Source organism: Protopterus annectens, chromosome 4.part0 (genome assembly GCF_019279795.1).
Source record: "Protopterus annectens isolate FY-2018-M chromosome 4.part0, PAN1.0, whole genome shotgun sequence".
In the NCBI taxonomy this organism is placed as follows: domain Eukaryota; kingdom Metazoa; phylum Chordata; order Ceratodontiformes; family Protopteridae; genus Protopterus; species Protopterus annectens.
Window position 1 is genome coordinate 1,550,453,305 of NC_056733.1, and position 22,595 is coordinate 1,550,475,899.

The following is a 22,595-nucleotide window of genomic DNA, read 5'->3' on the forward strand; positions in this document are numbered from 1 at the left end:
TGAAGTTATTCTGTTCTTCAGTAACTTGAACTGAACCTAGTCTTGGCTGAAGTTTGTTATTTGCTAGTAATTACAGGTGTGGGGGTAGCCACATTCTCTGATTTCCTGTCCTTGCATATTTAAACTGGTGCATGTGAAATAATTCCTGCTTTAAAACTTCAGCTTGGCCAGCTAAGAACTTGGTTATATTCAACTGGACGTATAAGAGAATTTAAGTACCTTTATCTGCTCTTTTAAAAAAAAATACAGTATTATACAGTATTTAATTTGATTTAAACTGTGTATGAAGGAGTGTTGAAGGAATTTTTAACTGAAGTTATTCTGCTCTTCAGTTATTCCCACCCACCCGCACTGATTTTGTTTTGGTGTTAATCTTAGTGGCATTGAAACTGCCCGCCCCTCAGCCTGCCTCTGGGCCCATCTCATTTGCTCACTCAACTGAGTGCAGTGAGATCATATTCTGATTTCAGGCACTCCTACTTTGTACAAAGAGAGCATCTGGGAAATAGAAAAAAAAAATAAATAAGCTTATTTCCTGCCTTTCTTGTTAAGTGGTACAGACTATTTGTAGGCTTCTGAGCCTCCAAGCCCTTCTGTGTTTGAGGGAAGCCTTCTAGCTTGTTTTTTTTTTCTTATAACTAGCCAGTTTTCTAGTTTCAGCACTCAAATCTGTTTCTTTGATCTCAGCACTTGTTCAGGAATAAAAAAAAAAAAAAATTTTTCATCTGCTTTTACTGTACTTGTGTTTTTACCTACTTCTTTTTACTTTTGCATCATCTTAAAATACTCAATTGTATTTATTACTGCTTGGTGTAACTCATTCTAAGCATTTTGGTTTAAACACTTGGGCTTCGGACCAGTTAGTTGTTTTGCACTGAGAGGGTTTGTGGTCTGCACTGTTGTGGCAGAACAGGTAGCTTACATTCTTCTAGGTTGAGAACTGCTGATTGAGGGCTCAGTGTCTGTTATTCTAAAAGTGTATTAATTCTGGTTTAAGCACTTGGGCTTTCAAGCCAGTTATTTTACATTAAGAGGGTTCGTGGTCTGCACTCTTGTGGGAGGAGAGGCTGGACTCTGCCCTTCTGAGCTGGGAATTTCTGGTTAAAGGCTTATAGTGCATGCATATCTGAACTGTTTCTTACTGAAGTTGGTGCGCCTTGTTTGCTGTGGCATAGACTGGATTCGGGCCTGCTGGATCTAGCTTTGTTTGTGTAACTTGAGCACTAATCCAGACATTCTCTAAAGTATTCAATGGTATTTATTACTGCTTGGTTGTAACTTGATTAAAGTGTAGCTATCATTCAAGTCTTTTGGATTAAGCACTTGGGCTTCAGACCAGTTGTTTTACATTAGGAAGGTTTGTGGCAAGCACTGTGGTGGCAGGACAGGTAGCTTTCATCCTTCTAAGTTGGGAACTGCTGATTGAGAGCCCAGTGTCCAAGTGTATTAGTTCTGGTTTAGGCACTTGGGCTTCAGGCCAGTTATTTTACATTAAGAAGGTTCGTGGTCTGCACTCTTGTGGGAGAAGAGGACTCTGCCCTTCTGAGCTGGGAATTTCTGGTTAAAGGTTTATAGTGCCTGAATATTTGAACTGTATCTTACTGAAATTGGTTCACCTTGTTTGCTCTAGCATAGACTAGATCCAGGCCTGCTGAATCTAGCTTTGTTTATATGCTTGTTGTTTGTTTTGCTTGTTATTTCCTGGAAGCTAATTCCACCTAATATGCAACTTCTCAGCGCTTCTGTGGATCACTAGTGATATCTGCATTGCTTACTGTACTTATTTCCTTGTTTCACTTGAAAGAAAGTTACTGTTTGTCGTTTTTGCATTTAGGTACTTGTAACACATTGCACTCAAGTTACCTGGCACTTGCTCACTAAAGCAATTATATAAGTCAGCACTAAAAATTAAAAAGCACTACACCCTCACTCCCCACTGGCCCTTGTTTTCAATTAAGGATTTCCCAATATTATTCTAGCATGTCCAAAGGTCAGTTGCCAATCTCCTCTCCGGTCCAGCTGGTGAATCTGGGAATCTTGAGGCAATGTTATAACTGCCTCATGTACACAGACAACCCTCTCCTCCTCCCACATAACACAAATACTTGCAGAGATGCAGCTATTTAGCCAAACTGGAGGCTGAGCTCTCTCAACTCAGGACTGGCAAGACCAGACAGGAGGAGAAGGCAACTACACACACCACAAAACCATCCTCACATAATGCTACCACTCCACTGAATCAAACACATAAACACACAAAGACATACTCGGAGGCTCTGAGTAAAATTTACCTAAACAGCAGAGGCCTCCAAAGCAGACACCCAAACAACTGCTACCTCAAGACATCCCACAAGCAACACATAAACCACAAAAGCAGTGTGCAAAGCAGTCACAGCCCTTAAGGCCAAATACAACACCAAACATACTTGTCATAGGTGACTCCATAGTCAGACACACTGACGTCCCACTCACCAGGCTGAACAAGGAGAGGGTCACAGTAAGCTGCCTATCGGGTGCTAGAATCTGCCACATAACACAAGCACTCGGGTCACTCCACGGCAAGTACAAATATGACACAGTCATTGTCCATGCTGGTGTGAACGACCTGAGGCACCTCCCTGGACTACATGAAAAGAGACATAGAGGAGCTCTCTGATTATGTAGCCCAGGCAGGTATGACCCTAACCCTGAGCAGTATCCTTCCTTCACCAAGAATGATGCCACAATATAGAGACAAGATGATCAGCTTTAACAATTGGCTTAATGTCTGGTGTCATTCAAAGGGGATCCAGTGTCTGTCTGCCTGGGATGACATGCTTGACAAGCCACGCTTCAAGGGACGGCTTGCACCTGTCACCCTGGGATTCCGGATATTGGCTAAGGCTCTTGCCACCCCATAGTGCCTTTTTAGGCAAGGCTCAAATTCTAAACCTACCACCCTAGAAAACAAAATGGGAAGAAACTGAGGGTAATGCTGCTCAATGCCAGAAGTCTAAATCTCAAAATGCACGCCTCGAGGCCCTTCTCAGTATGGAGAACATCGATGTCTTTGCTGTAACTGAAACCTGGTTCAAGGCTCCTGAGAGCACCCGGCACTATTAGGTTTTACCTCATATCATGCGTTCGGCCCCAAAACCTGGACCACACCACAAAAGGAGGGGTGTATCCATATTCATAAAGGATACCCACACCTCCAGCATCAAGCTTGGAAACCATCCAGGTGCAACTAACCATAGGCAAAACTGCTCTACAAATTGTAGCATGCTACAGGCCACCCTCTCAAACTCAGGAACCCCACACAGCCTTCCTGAAGACACTGGAGGGTATAAATGTATCTCCAAACACCATCATATTGGGTGACTTCAACTACCGAATATAGACTGGGAACATTACTCAAGCCCTAACTTTCTAGCCCAACGGTTCCTGGAGTTCATAAATTCAAATGCCATGGAACAGCTAGTCACTGTTCCCACAAGAGGAGAAAATATACTAGATCTCATTGTCACAAACATGGGGACAAAATGCTCCACACCGAAGTATATCCCTCATTGGTGAGATCTGATCATAAACTAATCTCACTGGAAATCCACATCCCGCCCCCACTCCAAACAAAAAAGACCATAGTTAAGAACTTCTCTAAAGCAAACTTCACACTACTCAAGACTGGTGTGGTATCCTTCAAGGCCCCTGAGCCAGAGGAAACCACAACCCAAGCTGCGGAAGCCCTTACAAATGCCTTCTATGAACACCTCCAGGACTGCATGGATCAGGCAATCCCAAATAAAACCAAGACTCTTTCCACAAAGGGCAAACGTCCAGTCTGGTGGACCCCAGCCATTAACAAACTTTACAAAAAGAGGAGAAAGCAATTACATGATGGAACAAAATCCATAAAAGGGAAGTCAAAAAATACGAGCACTCATAAAATCAACTAAGGCCAATTTTGAGAGAAAAATTGCCATGGATTCAAAAGGACAATCATATGGCCTTTTTCAGCTATGTTAGGAACCTGGGTGGAAACTCCCAGATATGCTCAGAATTAGTCCAAAATGATACAAAAATCACTGAACCCACAGACATTGCCAACATACTGGCAGACAGGTTCAGTGCAAACTTCCTCCCCTCTCCCCCTAAAGGAGGGCTAACTATCCCAGCCGAGTGTAGCCTCCCGGACATCTCAAATGCGCAGGTGAAAACTGGCCTCTCTAAAGCTAAAAACACAGCATCAATGGGACCGGATGGTGTCCCCGGCTGTGTGCTACATGAGCTAAATGAGGAATTAAACCCGCACATAAGGCAGCTGTTTAATCTCAGCCTTACCACAGGATACGTGCCCAAGGAGTGGCGTACGGCAACTGTGGTCCCACTCCACAAAGGCGGCGCCTCTACGGACCCTGGTAATTACCGCCCCATAAGCTTAACAAGTCTAGTCTGCAAAGCTATGGAGAGGATCATAATGGAGCTCATAAACAAAGATATAGGGGACTTGCAGACATTGGACCCGACCCAGTTTGGCTTTGTCAAGGGAAGATCATGCCTTTTGAACTTGGTCGACTTCTTCGAAACAGTCACCAAGGCCATTGATGAGGGAAAGGCAGTCCATACAGCCTACCTTGACCTTGCAAAGGCTTTCGACACAATACCCCACTCAGGTATTGCAGAAAACCTGAGTGCAGCTTGTACCTGCATACTTGTGGTTACAGGGGCTCTGTAGTGTTCATGGATATATGAATGTGTACCTGCTGGGGGGGCAGTGTGTTTATGTTATCCAAGACCCTACCTGGATGAACTGGTGCTATTTCTGTAGGTGCAGTGCTTCTCATGCCATAATGTTGTGAAGCACAGCAGGTCTTGTTGTTGCCATTATGTTTCATGACACAGCTATGGAATCCTCTGTGGTTGGCCTCATAATATGTGGATGATTAGTTTCACAGTAGCTTTGTGTGGCATTATATGGTGTATCTGCATCTTACAGAGGCTGATCATGGGTCATCTTCAACTCATGTGTGTTGACTCTTGCAACAGTTACTACATTCTGTGGTACAGTTTAAGGCAGGGTACCAACGGTTTGCTTTCATGCTTGTGTTTGGTCGAATCCTGTTCCTGTTTCATTGGCACAATCACTGCACATATGTGAGTGCAACTAGCGTGAGGGTGTACATATCCCTCAGGAAGTTGGACACACCTGTGGGCCATGTGTTCCAATAAAGGGTGATGGCCATGAGATGAGGTATGTGTTATAACATGGTCAAGCAGGGGTGCTCTCCAGAGCATTGAACCATAACTATCACTGCACAGATATGTTCCCCATGTTTCAGATTGCCGTAAGTGAGTCCATATTGAGTACCTGATTTGTATCATTGAGTATCAAGACCACAGTTTATTTCTTGGCTGTCCCTGTTGCACCAGTGGACTTTCACTTAAACTTGGCATGATGAGGGCACTATAGGGGAAGCACAGGCCATTGCCAGTATCCAGATTCTTAGGGGTGACAGGTGCAGGCCCTGTCTGGCAAAGCATCATGGTCTATCAACCATGTTATCCCAGGTGGAGAGATGCTGGATACACTTTGAATTACACCAGTACATTACACAATTGTGGAATACAATCCTTGTCCCTGTACTGCTGCAGCATTCTGGCCAATGGCAGAATGCTACCCAGGACTTGGGACATACCTGTATGGTCTACAAGACCTGATGGTTCCTACATGTGTTTCCATGCAGTCAAGGCTACTGCATCACAGGTCCTGCACAACAACATAGACTATGCCAGAGACATGTGTATAGTTCAAAAGGTGGTCTGAGTGTATGGGTATGCGGCTAATCATGGCAGACAGGTAGTTGACAGTATGTTTGCCCTCATATAGCTTGTTGTGTAACATAGTGCTAGAGTTGGCATTCACAAATGCATACTGTTGGCCATGTTTCTGGCCACGTGTTCTGAGGAGTGACACAATTATGCAAACTATGTCATACAGTCTTTGTATACTGTTGTCTGTCTATTCCAACTTAGGAGGCCTCTTGCTTGGCCAGAAACTTAGAGGCCTCTGTGGATGTGTGTGTATTCTGGTGGCATGTGTGTATGTCCTTCCTGTGTTCTGGTAAGGGTATGTGTTGGTTGTGGTGATGGGATGCATGTGTTAACCTACACCTCTTGACAGTCTAGTCCAGTCATGGGTGTAGAATGGACTGCCTCCAAGCTCACCCCTGTAGCTGAATCCCAGACAATGTGTGGGGTATTGTGTTAGGTGGGTTTGGCATTGTACATGGCTTAGAGATTGTATTCCCCCAGGATGACCACATACACAAAGCTAACATTAGTAAACACCAGTAGCTGACTAGTGGACATGCCTGTATGAGCATTCAGTACTACAAGTACCATGTACTGTATTTAGTTTACTTACTGATTATGCAGATGTTTTAGACAGTGAAGCTCACAAGTACATATTTGTATTATGGACGTGGCAACACTAGCTATTACAGGAACATGGTAGCTACCTTTAGTAGCAGTCCCCCTCTGAGGGTCACACCACATCCTGATAGTTGAGTGCAGATGATGCACGTGTCAACAGGGCTGTATCCTTGTCTGGGTATATGCTCACATACCCACCAGAACCATGAGCTCCGTTGGCTACAGACACCCACTCCCCACACAGAGTTGAATATCAATAGGTTCTGCTGCCAATATCAACATGATCAGGATATGATCAGATAGTGTAAGTCATCACCTATGAAGCAGCTATTACACATGGACAGTGGTTTTCTACATCTTACACTCCTACAGCAGATGTCACACTAGAGTTAAGGATGATATTCACCCTGTTTCATTACCAGTACTGTCCACTTATTTCCAAGCAGATGTTAGTCTGCCAATGAGAGGTTAGGCTACACAAACCTAAACGTTCAACCAGTGTGTCTCTACTGTCAATATCCACTCTATGTAAGTCATTTGGCATTTGGCACAGCCCTGTAACAAGGGTCAGTGTACATTTGCAGAACATGTACACATGCACAGCTGTCATTGCTTGCAAACAATGCTAGAGAGGTGGATATTAGGCAATGTGGACTTTTATATAAGGCTCAAAAGACAAACCCACCACCATATATAGCACAAGTAACCATAAACTGAGTGTAAAGTTACTCAACGCCAGAAGTCTGGACCTCACATTACATGCACTCGAGGCACTCCTCTGTATGGAGAACATCGATATCTGAGCAGTAACAGGAAGCTGGTTTAAGGCTCCAGAGAGCACCACAGCACTACCCGGCTATAACTTATACCGTACCTTTTGGCCACAGAACCCAGACCAAAACACAAATGGCGGGGGTGTATCCATATTCATCAAGGATACTCACACCTCCGGGTTAGTGGTGCAGCATGATGCATCACAGATCACCAAAATGCAACTAACAATGGCCAAAACTGCATTCCAAATTGTAGCTTGCTACAGATCGCCCATCATGACCCAGGACCCACAATTTGCATTTCTGGAGACACTGGGACGTATGAAGGTCCTACCAAACACCCTAATACTGGGTGATTTCAACTACCCAAACATTAACTGGGAGAACTACTCAAGTCCTAACTCCCTTGCTCAGCGCTTCCACAAATGTATACACTCAAACATCCTGGATCAACTGGTCAGCACCCCCACCAGAGGGGAACAAAATATTGGACATGGTCATCACCAACATGGGCAACGAGTGTTCCACACCTGATGTCAACCCCTCGCTGGTTAGATCAGACCATGGACTAATCACTCTGGATATTCACATTCCGCCTACAACCCCAAACAAGGAAACCAATGTGAAATACTTTCCAAAGCAAACTTCACATTGCTTAAGACTGAGGTTAAAAGGTTCACAGCCCCCACGACAATGGACAATGCTGACCAGGATGCTGAAACCTATACAAAGGCACTCTATGATCATCTGCAGGAATGCATGGATCGTGCTATCCCAAGGCAAACCAAGACTCACTCCTCCAAGAAAAGGAAACCAGTCTAGTGGACCCCTACCATAAACAGGCTCTGTGATAGAAGGAGGATACTAGTACAGATAAGAGCGAAATCCTTAGAAGGAAAGACAACCCTGATCAGTATCAGCAAGACACTACAGTCCCTTATAAATTCTTCCAAGGCTAGCTTTGAAAGAGATAATTCCAAGGACTCTAAAGATGACCACAATGCGTTCTTTAGCTATGTCAAGAACCTAAGTGGAAACTCTCAGATTTGCTCTTAGTTGGCGCAGACTGGCTGACAATACACTGAACTGACTGATATTGCCAACATTTCAGCAGACAGGTTCAGTGCAAACTTTATACCCCCTTTCACCCTCAAAAGGACCCATAAAAATACAAGAAGAATGTACAACCCCAGCAATCACTGGCACACAGGTTGAAACAGCCCTATACAAAGCCAAGAACACAGCCTCAATGGGACCAGACAGTGTCCTAGGCTGTGTCTTACAAGAGCTCCAAAATGAACTAACCCCTCACCTAAACACACTGTTCAAACACAGCCTCTCTACAGACTATGTACCCACAGAGTGGCACACAGCAACAGTTATCACACTCCACAAAGGTGGCACCGCAATGGACCCCAGGAACTAGCCTAGTCTGCAAGGCTATGGAGCACATCATCATGAAACTCATTCACAGAGACTTTGAGAAGCTCCAAACCTTTGACCCCACCCTGTTTGGCTTTGTTAAGGTCAGATCATGCCTCCTAAACCTGGTGGACTTCTTTGAGACAGTTACCAAGGCATTAAATGAGGGTAAGGAGATCCACACAGCCTACCTTGACCTCACAAAGTCTTTCAACACCATTCCCCATTCTGGTATTATAGACATACCCATCAACCTGAACATTAACCCCAGGTCAAGAGATGTTTTGCAAATTGACTCATGGACAGAACCTACACAGTGGAGAGTTGCAGACCCTAGGTCCGACTGTTAACCAGTACCTTACAAGACACCTGCAACAACTTGAAAGACCACAAAAGTACCTCACCAAAAGGATTACTGACCTCAAACAGATGAACTATGCAGCCCAACTAAAGAAACTCCAGATGTGCTTGGTTGCATATCGCATATTCAGAGGTGATCTCTGCTTGACATTCAAGACCCATGTCCAACCCAGTATTGATGGATATGCTCCACCTAAACAGAACCACCTGAGAGCCACATGCTCTAGGGATATAAATTTTACCACAACAATAACTAGGACATGCTGAAGGGATAGATTCCTGACCCAGAGACACCCCATGCTTTGGAACATGATTCCAATGTACATCAGGCAGGGCCCCTCACTAGCACTCTTCAAGAGAAACCTTGATGGGTGGATGGGAGACAGAAATGTAGCCCGGGGATCACTGCAGTGGCCCTGCTGGACAGAGGTGCAGGGAATGAACCCGAGGGGGTGGCGGAAGCCAACACACTCTAGCTAGGCTTATAAATGCCCTTGGGCAGACAGCCTAGTACCTACCTGTGAACCTATGAACCTATTACATGTCTTATGTGCATGGATAGTTAACTAGCTTTTCCATTTTACTTTGCTATCATGCTGATAAACTATCAGATGACTACAAGTCATATGTATCCTGTTATTGTCTATTGTAAATGCCAAAAGACATAACTAATGTTTGCCTAACATAACAGTAATGCTATGTAAAATGTAATACATATCTGCCTGCAATACTGTACATTACACAGTTATTGGCACAATATCCCACAGTGCAAATCATAATTGCACAGTAGGCCCACCTTCGACATATTATTCTCAGTTATACACCCATACATATGCCTACTGTTACAATATATCAACATATACTATCCCCTGTTATAGCACATACTTGTTGGACCAACCCTGCCACTGAGAGTGGCTGGAGAGGAATTGTTGGGTTCAAAGGCCTTATATAGCATCCCTTGTGGTGTATGAGGAGTTTGCCTTGTGACCTACAGCAATACACACATAAATACTACAAGCATTACTATGCTCAACAATACATCACTACAAGATAACTGTTTCCACTATATGCATTGCGTACACTTTAATTATTACAGAACAGGTACTACATGCACAGACATACTGAGTGTTCTACATACCTTATTAGTAACTTGAGGTGTAGTTGACTGTTATTTCAATCTTTTTCAGTTTGTGTTCAATCATCTTTGTAATGTTCTGCTGGTATATACAGATGGTTTGAATGTGTGACAAGCCATCCTTTTATAGTTAGAGATCAGTAACATGTGCTATCCTGACCACCAATTGGTGTTCCAAAGTAGTTAATTACATGCACATCAGCTGTGCAGCTACTCCATTAGCCAATACAATGGCAACAGTGGTGTATAACTGAGTAATCCACTTGGGCGTTGTCCCTTTGCCTTACTTGTGAAGAAGACGGCCTGGATGTATTGTTTATGATGTATTGCAACAGCTATATGGAGACAAACAGAGATATATTAGCTTCATGACCCCCGTGGATTGTGTGTAATATCTAGAAGATGTTGATCTACATGTGAGTACAGCTGTTATATTTCTGAACATTGCTACTTATGCAGGGTTTGTTTGTACCTGATACTTCTGCAGATGTTTCAGTCTGGCAAGGATGTTTGAGCAGCTGAAGGCTGTATGGCTATGCATATAATGTTAGGTGGTTTACAGTGTGCTCACCAGACATCTTTGGTTTGGTGTAAATGTGTATCATACTGTGCTGATAATCAGTAATTGGTAATACTTTCTGGTGTACATACAACCCTCTGAAACAGGATTAGTGCAAACAAACCTTGTAACATCAGCAGCTGTTCCATTGTATAACAGCAGCTATTTCACATATGGCCATGTTAGTGTGTCTCTGACAAGGTATGTTAAGGCTTCAGCAGATGTCGTACAGTTAGTGAATAATTTGTAATGCTATTACAGTATGTATTGTAATTGGTTTAGGTGTGGGAGAGATGTTGGTGGGTGTACATAGTAGATGCAGATGTGTAGGAACTGCTTTTATACATATGCGATATGTGTGTGAGGGTTCGTTCCCTATTTGAACTCCTATCCTTTAATGGACTAATACTATGTTAATTGCAGGCTGATTCATTAAGGCACTGTTGAATGGTTCCTGTATAGCATGCAGGTGATTTTAGTCTTTGAATCCTTTCGGCAATACATCGGAATGTAATAAAGTGTTGCAACATGGAAGTTGTCTGTGCATTTCTGTCATAGGTATTTGCAGTCATTGGAGTTGTGTTGGTGACTGACCCTCTTTGGCTCATGTCCATAGCACACATTTGTAATAGTGTATAGGCATATTCTCTCCATATCCTTTGTTCATATAGTTTGGTCGTGGCGGAATGTGTGATTGCTATGGTCCATGTTATACTCATATATGAACACTTCATCTGCTGTATACGGGATACTTATGGAATCCCAAATGCACACAATCCCGACGCCCACAGTACCAGGCCCAGATTCCCAAAGTCCACATTACCGAACACTCAAACTTGCGACAGTCAAACTTCAAAAGTAACACAAACACAGAACACACACACACACACACACACACACACACACACAGACACACTGCTACCCGCCACATCCAAACAAACCATCCTACACTACATATGAGCAGGGGGGCAAGCCCCCCTACACCCCCATGTGGGTGGCTGTGCCCCCACACCCCCCCACTTTAATATTCTACCTCCGAGATCACACAGACACATAAGGCAAATCCACACCCACACATTACAGTCCCCCACAAACACACAACACACTCAGAACACACACTTTCACACACTAAAGCCCTCAGAAACACACTTACACACCTACCTGAACCACAATGCCAGAAGCACTAACTCAAAGTCCCTTAACATTGGGATCTTAAAACTCGCACTTCTGGTGTTTCGGTACTGTGGTCTTTCAGTCTTTAAGCCTTGTGGTTATGCCCGTCGGTATGTCAAGCATTCAGTATTTGGTAGGTATCCCATTTATATGTACCTCCTTGGTTGTGTAGATGTTGTTAACCTATCTATATATCTACATATATATGTACATCCCTATATATCGACATATATATATCTCTCTCTCTTTCTCTTTATATATGTTGATTTATATATATATATATATATATATATATAGTATACACCTTTCATTGGGTACATGGCGGTTTGTCCTATTTCCACACAATCCTCCCTTTTGTGTTTTAACCTGTCTGAATACACAACTGCCGTTGGTACATCTCAGGTAGGTTAATGATAGGTTACTGTGAAGATTGTACACAAGGTCATGTGTTCTAATCCTGGCAGTGGTCATTTTACCTCTCAGAGCAGGCACTGGTAGTGCAAGGGTGATTAATGCACATTTCAGCAGTTGTGAGCGGCTTTGCCTGTGATCTGCGCGATGTTCAGCAAAGGTTATACTTGTGTGGTGCTTATCCATGTAGTCATGTTTAAGCGGTGCTTACCGGTGCAATAATCCACTAATGACTGCTTAAAAGTGGTTTAATCACCCTGCCTCCAACATACCTTATTCAGGACCTCAGAATGACATAACAGCCTTTGCAGGTCTTGAAACCGGGACCATGAACACCACAGTCACTGGCTTTACCACTGAGGCATCTGAGATATGTACAATTTTTATGGTGTTTAGTATATACAGTGTACTACAGTTATTCCTCACTACTGCAAACAGATGTGTAAGTCAGTTGGTGTACATATGTATGATACCTGTTAATGTTCATATGTTTGTTGAAGTCAGTGTTGCAATGTGACCTGACAGGGTGTATTATGGATGAGAATGGTTCTTGTTTTGTGCCCTTTTTACATTGTCCCCATACTCTATGTGTACCCCTCCAGTTCATGTATTGAACATCTGACACAGGCCCTCCTTGATGCATATTCCATTAGCCAGCATTTCTCCCCCACACCAATCTCCACATACACAGCAACCATTGCTTCTATGGGGAATTAGGTTAATATTAATAGTTATAATACCAGAGCTGCATGTGTTTTGCATACACTTCTATCCATTTGGAATGCTTCTGTGTCACAAAGTGTGTTCATAGATGTTTATATATATATACACATATATATATATATATATATATATATATATATATATATATATATATATATATATATATATATGTATATTTAGGATACAGTCCACAATACCCAACCAGTTCTTGTATCCAAAACGTAAATTGTAATCCACACAGTAAAAATGTAAGGATCCAAGACAGCAGATACTTCAAGTAAAACTTTCCTTTAATATAGGACAACTAAGAACAAGGACATAAGCGTTTTCGTAGCAGTGCTACTTCATCAGATGTAAAACATAAATCAGCAAATTAAACCACGTGTCTTAGACCAGACCACGGTCCTTCCAGTGGATTTTGTGATATTCAAAAAAATTATAAAATTCAAAAAAAATTGTAAAATTAAAAAAAAAAAACATCTGGACCTGTACAATTTTTCGAATATCACAAAACCCACTGTTCCGAATATAAATGGACTTTCTAAGATTCATAAGAACCTTCATAACCCTCCACTATGGCCTATAGTAGCAGGACAAGGGTGGGTGACAGAAACAATGTCACTATTTGTGGAGAAAGAATTGAGAACTATTTTAAAATCTTTTGATACAGTTCTGCAGGATACTGATGACTTCTTAAGAAAGGTAAATCAAACCATGAATAACATCACGGATTATTACCACCTACTTGTGACCACCCTGGATGTGAATAGTTTATTCACTTCCATTCCCAATGAAGCAGGTGTAGAAGGTGTAAGAAAGATCTTAAGCCACAAAAAAACTGTTAATGAAACCAGTAGGATTTATGCATTATTAGATTTAATACTGGAAAATAATTATTTTGTGTATGGTACATCAATCTATTGGCAAAAATGGGGGGTAGCCATGGACATCCCCTGTGCGAACAGCTACTCAAATCTTGTGCTTGTAGACTGGGAGCTGGAGCATGTGTTGAATTCAAATAATCCATGGTATGAATACATCAAATTTTATGGTCGATTTGTGGATGATCTTTTTATTTTATGGGAAGGAACTGTACCGCAATTCAAATCATTCCATCAGTATCTAAATGGGACTACCTCTTTTTTAAGCTTTACAGCAGAACACTCTCATAATCAAGTTGCATTTTTGGATGTGAATGTTATTCTTAACGAAAACATGTTCGAAACCAAATTACATTGAAAAAATACATGGAGAAATCATTATTTGTAGAAAAGCAGCATGCATCCTTAACATGTCAATAAAAATATTATGTGAAATGAAACACAAAGAATACATAAAAGATGTAGCAAAGATGAGACAAGAGAAAAGGAAATTTTGTTTCTACAACAAAACCTAAGAAATAGAGGCTATAATGAAAAAGATGTGAATGTTCAAGAGGTTATCTCAAAGAATAACAAGACAGAAGACAGAACCATCAGAGTGATGTTAACCTACAGCACAGACAACACACAAGTTAAATCTATAATAAGGCAGTTTTGGCCAATCCTCACCCAGGATGCCAAGCTAAAAGACATTGTAGGTGAAACGCCATGCTTTGGCTACAAGAATAAGAAAAATTTGACGAGGTTACTTTGCACAAAGGATGGGATTAGCAAACATAAAATCGTTGGACATAAAGGCACGTTCAAGTGTGGCCACTGCACAGCATGCCCACTGATTGACTGTAATAACGAATTTGAACATCCAAGGACAAAGAAGAAATACACTTTTAATGTCAAAGCCACTTGTGTAACCCCCAATGTGGTGTACATGGCTACCTGTAAACTATGCCCTGTATTCTATGTAGGAAAAACTAATCAAATGTTTAAAAATTGCACTTTGACTCATCAAAGAGACATTACTAATAAAGATCCACATAATGCTTTAGCAACGCATGCTGAAAGAAATGTTGGTCATTATTTCACCTATAAAGTGATAGAGAATGTATATACTGGAATAAGGAAAGGTGACATTGAAAATATTACTGAATGCAGGGAGAGTAAGTGGATTGTGAACCTGCGTGCTGATATTGAGCCAGGCTTGAATGATATCATTCCACTGAAACCTATACTAAAAGCTAGAAGACCAACTATTAGCTAACATGGAGGTGTGTCTGGCTTAATAATTCATGATTGTGTCACAACCCTCAAAAGCAACAGGTATAGGAAATGGAACACCCCCAGCTGAGAGGAAAGAGAATTTGTGCATTTAAACAGCTGATTGACAATGTGATGATTGAATGATTGTCCCAACAGTAAAGGAAGTAAGCACTATAAAGAGGAACTTCTAGTCCCAATCTCTACGATCTGAAGAAGATACCGAAAGCGCTTATTGTTTGGAATACAAAGGAACTGTTTTATTCTACATCAAGATTTTAACTTGACATGAAGATTTTAACTTTTTCTACAATAAAAGGATTTTAACTGCCATTAAAGCTAGAAGCTCTTATTTGATCTGTTAGACTGGTTAAGCTGTTATCACAGTTCATCACAGTCACACAGCAGCTACTACATCTTCAGTGTGGATACTTTATATATCAGACTAAAGAGACTGGATACTTTGGAGCCATCATTTTGCTATAGTATAATTGCATTCACAGCGTGAATGTCTTGTAAGTGAATTTAATTGAAGTACTGGAAATTTGTGCTGTATATTTTGCACCTTTAAAAGTTTTATATCATTTAACCAAACTACCTATTCTCCAAGAGAACTTTACTTCATTGGCCATTGTTGTACAGCGTTTCATTTTGAATACTGTTATTGATCAATGTCAGCTACCCTGCACTTAACTGGATAACATACTCGAGTATTCACTTCCAGGCCCAGCACTTCCTGGGATTTATCACCTCATATGGCCTGTATCAGTTGTTAGATGGAATAAAGAGAGGTAAAAACACTAGAAGTAGTAATCACCAACATGTGCAACAGGTGCACTACAGCGGAGGTAAACTGGTCACTGTTTAGATCTGACCATGAACTATTCACTGATGATTTCCACTCCCAACCATCTCCCCCACCCAAGGAACATACAGTAAATTCCTTTCCTACAGCTAAATTCACAGTACTAATGACAGAGGTGGGAGGGTTCACCGCCCCCATGCTCAGGGATGACACTGCTCAAGATACAGACAAAATTACAAATGCACTCTATAAGCATCTACAAAGATGTATGGGTCGTGCCATCAATGATAAACCAGGACATTTTACTTCTACACAAGGACACCAGTCTGCTGGACCCCTGCAATATACAGGCTATACAACAGAAGTAGGACAGTAGTCCAGAACAACAGCAAATCCCAAGACATGCAGACATCCATGACCAGTATTAGTAAGACACTTATGTTACTCATGAAATCATCCAAGGCTAACATCCACAGGTAGATAGGCATGGATTTGGAAGATGACCAGAAAGGCTTCTTTGGGTATGTCAAGGATCTAAGCAGTAACATAAAGATTTGCACTGTGCTGGTGCAATATTGCACTGAATATACTGACCCTACTGATATCACCAACACACTTGATGATACATTCAGTGCAAGTTTCACCCCCTACAGGGCCCACAACAATACCCAAAACATACAGTATCCCAGACATCAGAGACATACAGGTGGTAATGGCTTTTTCAAATGGCATGACAGAGTGTCAGTGGAGGCAGATGGTGTCCCAGACTGCATTCTGCAGACACTACAAGACAAAGTGACCCCCCCCCGCCCTGCCTAATATAGCAATTCAACATCAGCCTCTACACAGGCTACATGCCCATTCAATGGTGCATGGCAACAGCTATTCCACTCCACCAAGGTGGTGACACAACTGACCATGGTAACTACCACCCCATAAGCCTGAGTAGCCTGATCTGCATGGCTAAGGAGTGCATACTCATGGCACTCATTAACATAGACAATGGTAACCTCCAGACACTTGACCCAACCCAGGTCAGCTTGATTGAGTGCAGATCATGCCTACTGAACCTGTTTGACATCTTACAGTCACCTAAACTTTAGGTGTGGAGTATGGTAGTTCACACATACTACCTGGACCTCGCCAAGGGTTTTGAAACCATTCCCCACTCAGGTATTATTTCTAACCTCACCAGCCAGTACATAAACCCATACATCACAGGTTGGTTTGCCACAGGCTTACACACAGAGCCCATATGGTAAGCCTAGCAGCCTCCAGGTCCAACTCTTGACCAGTCACAACTGGTGTCCCACAGGACTTAGTCCTGGGACCCCTACTATTTGTCATATACTTTCCAGAGGTACGGGCTTACACAGGTGGACTACAGCAGACCGTGCTTGGTGATTACTGCAAACTGGGAGCCATAACTGACAGTCCAGCTGTCACAGATGTCCTTCAAGGGGTCTCACATAGACCAACACAGGGTGTCAGAGTCATGGCCTCCAGCTAAAGGGCACATACTGCATGGTCATTCCATTTTGGGAAACTACACACACACATATTAAGACATGAGTGGCAGACACTATAATTTAGACAACGTAATGGGTATGTGGGGACTACATTAGATAGTAATCTCTCCTTTGACAATCATATCTGCAAAGTATTTAGGACATCCATCTATGTAGGCCATCTGATTACTTAAGGATTCGCATTTAGACAGACTGAGGTTATTGTGCCCCTTTACTCATCACTCATCAATCCCATCATCGAGTATGATAACCCATTTTGGATGTACCTCAGAAGACACATCCAACAGTTGGAAGGGCCATGAACGTACTTCACCAAGAGGATTAATGGCCACAGACATGCGTCCTATGCTGCCAGACTGCATGAACTCTTGCATTACTCAGTGGCATCTCGTTTACTCAGAGATGATATTTGCTGGCCAACAAAGCCGTGTCCAAGTCAGGCTTAATGGATATGCTCCACCTATGTGAATCCATGTCACAGTGAGCCACACACTGTAATGAGCTATACCTTGCCACAACCATAACTGGAAGATGCTGGCATGACAGATTCCTGTCACAGGTACTCCCCATGCTTTGGAACTACATTTCTGATTACATTATATGGAGCCCCTCACTAACACTCCAGGGAATTCTTGCTGAGTGGGTGGGGAACAGTGGATACACCCCAGGGATCCTGCAATTGGCTGTGCTCCACAGAGGGACAGTTAGTTAAACAATGGGGTGGTGACAGCAGACACATTTTGGCTAGGCTTATGAATGGCCTTGGGCAGTTAGCCAAGTACCTACCTATGTACCTATGAACCTATTCATACAGTATCGACACATGCTGATAGCTTAATTTACTGTTCATGTATTGACTTGCCTTGTGCCAATGGCAGTTGTGTGTACAATAGTTGAGGGCTGCCTATGTAGGATGTACACAGTAGACCACCTTTACATGACAATTTACAGGTGGTTGTGTGTGTGTACCATCCATGTTTACTATGTGTGCAGGTGGAGAAGGGTGTCAGTCTGTAGGTGCCTACACTGTCAGTGTGTGTGCTATACGTTCCCTCTTTGCCAAGACATGGGCATACTGGGCATGCCTCTGTCTGCCTACTGGGGCTGGCACAGGGTGTTCATGGTCTGAGTCCCTCTGTGCATGTGGAGCCCTTGGCAATGGTGGTGGGCTGTGAGGGCCTTCACCAGTCTGTCCCTGCTGTAGCTGTTTCCGCAGGATCATATTGTGTAGCATGGCACATACTATGAAGATGTGGGCACACATGCCTAAAGAGTACTGTAAGGCTCCACCAGATATATCCAAGCAATGGAACCATGATTTCAGCATCCCAAACACATGCTCTATGATGATTTTGGTTTGTGCGTGTGCCTCATTATGCCATTCTTGCATGGGTGTGTGTGCATTTCTGATAGGAGTCATTGTCCACGGTTCCAGTGCATAGCCAGCATCCTCAACCAGGAGGCCATATGGGATGTCACCCCCGGCAAATATCTGATACAGCTGTGAGGCATGCCAGATGTGGGAGTCGTGATAGCTTCCAGGGCTGCCAGCATACACATCCATGATAATGCCCTGGACATTGCACATGACCTGGTAGTTGATGGAGGGGTATCCCTTATGGTTTATGTAGTGCCTACTCTGCTCACTAGGTGGTGACTTGACGTGTATGTGTGTGCAGTCTATTGCACCCAGTACCTCCGTGTAGTCTGCCACATGGTGGAAGAGACACATATTGCTGGCCAACTCCTCCTGCATTCGGGGGAAGTATATGTGCTCATTAGCATGTGGTAGCATGACATCCAGGAACTGGTGGAGTACCCTGGATGCTGATGCCTGTGAGATCCCCAGGATATCCCTAGTTGGCCTTTGAAAGGTACCTGTGGATAGCATTTTCAAGATTACACATACCTTCGTATCCACTGGGATGGGTTTCCCTCTGTTAGTTCTGCCTCTGAGGTGTGGCCAGCACAGCTCAACAAGTTGCTGTATGGTGTCCCTGTCCACCCTGTAACACTCTACTATCTCCAGATCATGTAGCCCCTGGCAGGTTACTCTGGGTCTGAACACTCTTCTCCTCCTCCGATGCCTGAGATGGTTGTCAGCATCATCCTCCACACCACCTCCAGTCTCCAACACATGCTGGTGAATCAAAGCTATGGCAGCCCCTAACATGTACATATTAAAAGTTCCCTGTCTGTATACACCAATGGTGCAGAGTGTCTGGGAATACACAAGTGTGTGTAAGGTGCTTTCACACTTTATACTATTGTGCTATGGATGCTGCTGGTGTAATTGGGTGTGTATGTGCAATTCCAGCTGCAGGGTATCTTAATTATGGGTTTTACAGTGGGTACTGCTATTGTGGGGCCTTTGGTGTTGAATTATGCTTGGCTGTCATGATTCATCTATTGCCCTTTACTTCACTTTTCAACCCAATTCCCCTCCCATTGTCAGGCATGCATCCAGCTGCCGGCTTTCTTGTTTTGTACTTTCCCAACCCAGGATTGTGTTGCAAAATGTGTTATGTAGCTGATCTACTGCAAGTTTGCTTTGTTCTGCTGTGACAGTTCTCTTTTCTTTGCAGTACAGCACCTCCCCTTTCCTGTTCTGCAGGTAGCTGCTAGCAGCCTTGTTAGCTGTTGTCAATAGCCCATTGTGGGTTCCTAGGTGTTAATTACTCATTTGTACTCCAATTACCATGCTGCAGCATTTCCTTATTTTTTTCCCGTATCCTTCCTGTTTCAGCTCTGGTGCGTGCTGTGCACAGCCATTTACCGGGTTTCGAGCGCGTTTTCATCCACGTTCAAATGCACATTCGGTTACCTTGTGTGCTCTCAGCTAAGCAAAGGTATGGCTACTTCAACACACCCCTATCCTGCAGCTTTGCTTAGCAACAGGCAAACTGGATTAGCAATCCTCCAATGTGCTTACAGCTAAGGTGGCACAGCCGTCTCTTGATGTCAGTTTTATCTCCAGGCCACACCTCGGTGTTGTACTGCTATGCTGTGAGGTGCATCCCTACACCAGTGGGGATTTTGTGATTCAGTATTACTCCTCTCATTTGCATGGAATTGCCTACTAATTCCTAGTTTCCACGCAGAACACTATCACAGCCACTTAGCAACCCTTGCGCCATGGTGTGGTGTGGCATATGTGCCATTGGACTATTATGGGGAGTTTATGAAGTGTGTTACATTGCAGTTTTATTCCATATAATTATATTTTCATTGTGATCCTGTTTGTGCACCGATGCCCTGCGATTTAACATTGCGTTAGTGTGGGTATGACATTAAATGTTCTTTTTTAAATGTTGTGCATTTTTTTTATGCCAATGGCTATATATTTAGCCGTTGGCATATATTAACATTATAATACATGAATTTGGTCCATTGTCATGGCTCCAATTTTATGTTTGAAAAATGTAAACCGTTGTTTTCGGTTTACATTTCTGCATGCTTACACTACACCTGCACCACTTCCTGAATCACTATATACCTTCATTTGCATGCTATGCTGCTGCACATGGGGTAATTCGCATACATGCGCCGGGAACTGTGCGGGCGTGGTGTACGCAGGTAGTGCACATGGAAACAGCTCGTACCTGAATCGCTCGGCAGCTATATTTGGTGTTAGATCGCCGATGCTACGCCTGCACCTGGCACAAGCTTCATGAATCCCTGGGAATGTCTGCACTTATTTTCATTTCAGTATAAGCTGTGGGAGCCTTAACTTATTCTACAAGCATACTTATTACAGAAACTTCAGCTTCTCTTAAAGCTTTCAGACCATTTATGTGGCAAAACTGTTTTGCTATCATTTTCCCATGTTTTCTTACTTTATAACATTTTTTTTTACAGAGGCCATTGCCACTCTAGTGATATAAACTTCAAAATATAAATTTTAACATTCTGATAGCGCATTCAACTAGCCTATATGGATGCTTGATCAGCATAAATAGATGTCCTTTGTTGTTTCTCTTTTAAAGTCTGTACATTAATATACATAAATGGGGTGCCTTCATCAGGAAGACTTTTTCAGAGAATCCCTAACGTAGAATAAACAGTGATTGATCCTTTACTAAGGGCTTTGTAGACTTTTTATAGGGGTACCTTTTTAGGAAAAAAATGCATAATATATAATTACCAGGAAATACTGATGGTTCTTATTTATTTATTTGTTTATTTATTTATTTATTTTATTTTACATTTGTTGACAGGGATTGTCTGACTGAGCTGAAGAGCCTTTTTTCAGCGAAGCCAGGGAGAAAAGCTCCAACATATTATACAATTTTCATTATAAATTAGCATTAAACAGCAATGTTACAGGATTATTACAATACATTAAGTAGCAATACAATGTTACACAGTGTCATTAATCAGGAGTATAGCATAACTATTTCAAGATGTATAAAAAGAAATATGTCATTAAGATGAGTATAGTTTTTGGGGTAAGTGGTTACAAAAACCCAGTTTTATCTTAATGTAGTTGCATGAAGGCAAGACAATTACAATAGAATATTTCTCCAAGGCAATTTGCTTAATAGATTTTAGAAGACAGTAGAAAAGTAGTCGCAGAAGATTAGAGATAGCTAGTGAGAAGAGTTAGTTAAGGGAAGAAAGTAGATTAAGGTATGAGAAGTAGGGGATGTTTAAGGAGGGAGAGTGCAGTGGCAGGACCAGTGACTTTTAAAGTGCTCTTTGGTGGCTGTCTTAAATTGTTTAGGATGTTTAAGGGTCCTGATTTCTAGTGGGACCCTATTCCAGGCAACAGTGGGGTGATAGCTGTACATGTTGTATCCAAATTTAGACTTGGGTTTGTAGATTTGTAGTAGGTCTTGGTTAGAGCTTCGGAGAGGTCTGGAGGCAGAATAATGGGAGATGAGAGGGGATAGTGCTGGGCAGCAGGAAGGCTGGTATAAGATAGAATGGATGATCTGGAGCTGAAAGAGAAGAAGCTGGTGGCATAATTCAAGCCAGTTTAGGTGTTTTAGAGAGAGAAAGTGATGGGGTTTGTAGGTTTGTTGGGCAGCAAATCTAGCTACCTTGTTGTAGGTAGATTCAAGTTTGGTCAGGAGTGCTGAGTTAAGATTTGTGAGAATTTGAGAATTGTACATTAGACTGGGTAGACGGTAGGTGAGAGAGAGAGTAATCTTGGCTTC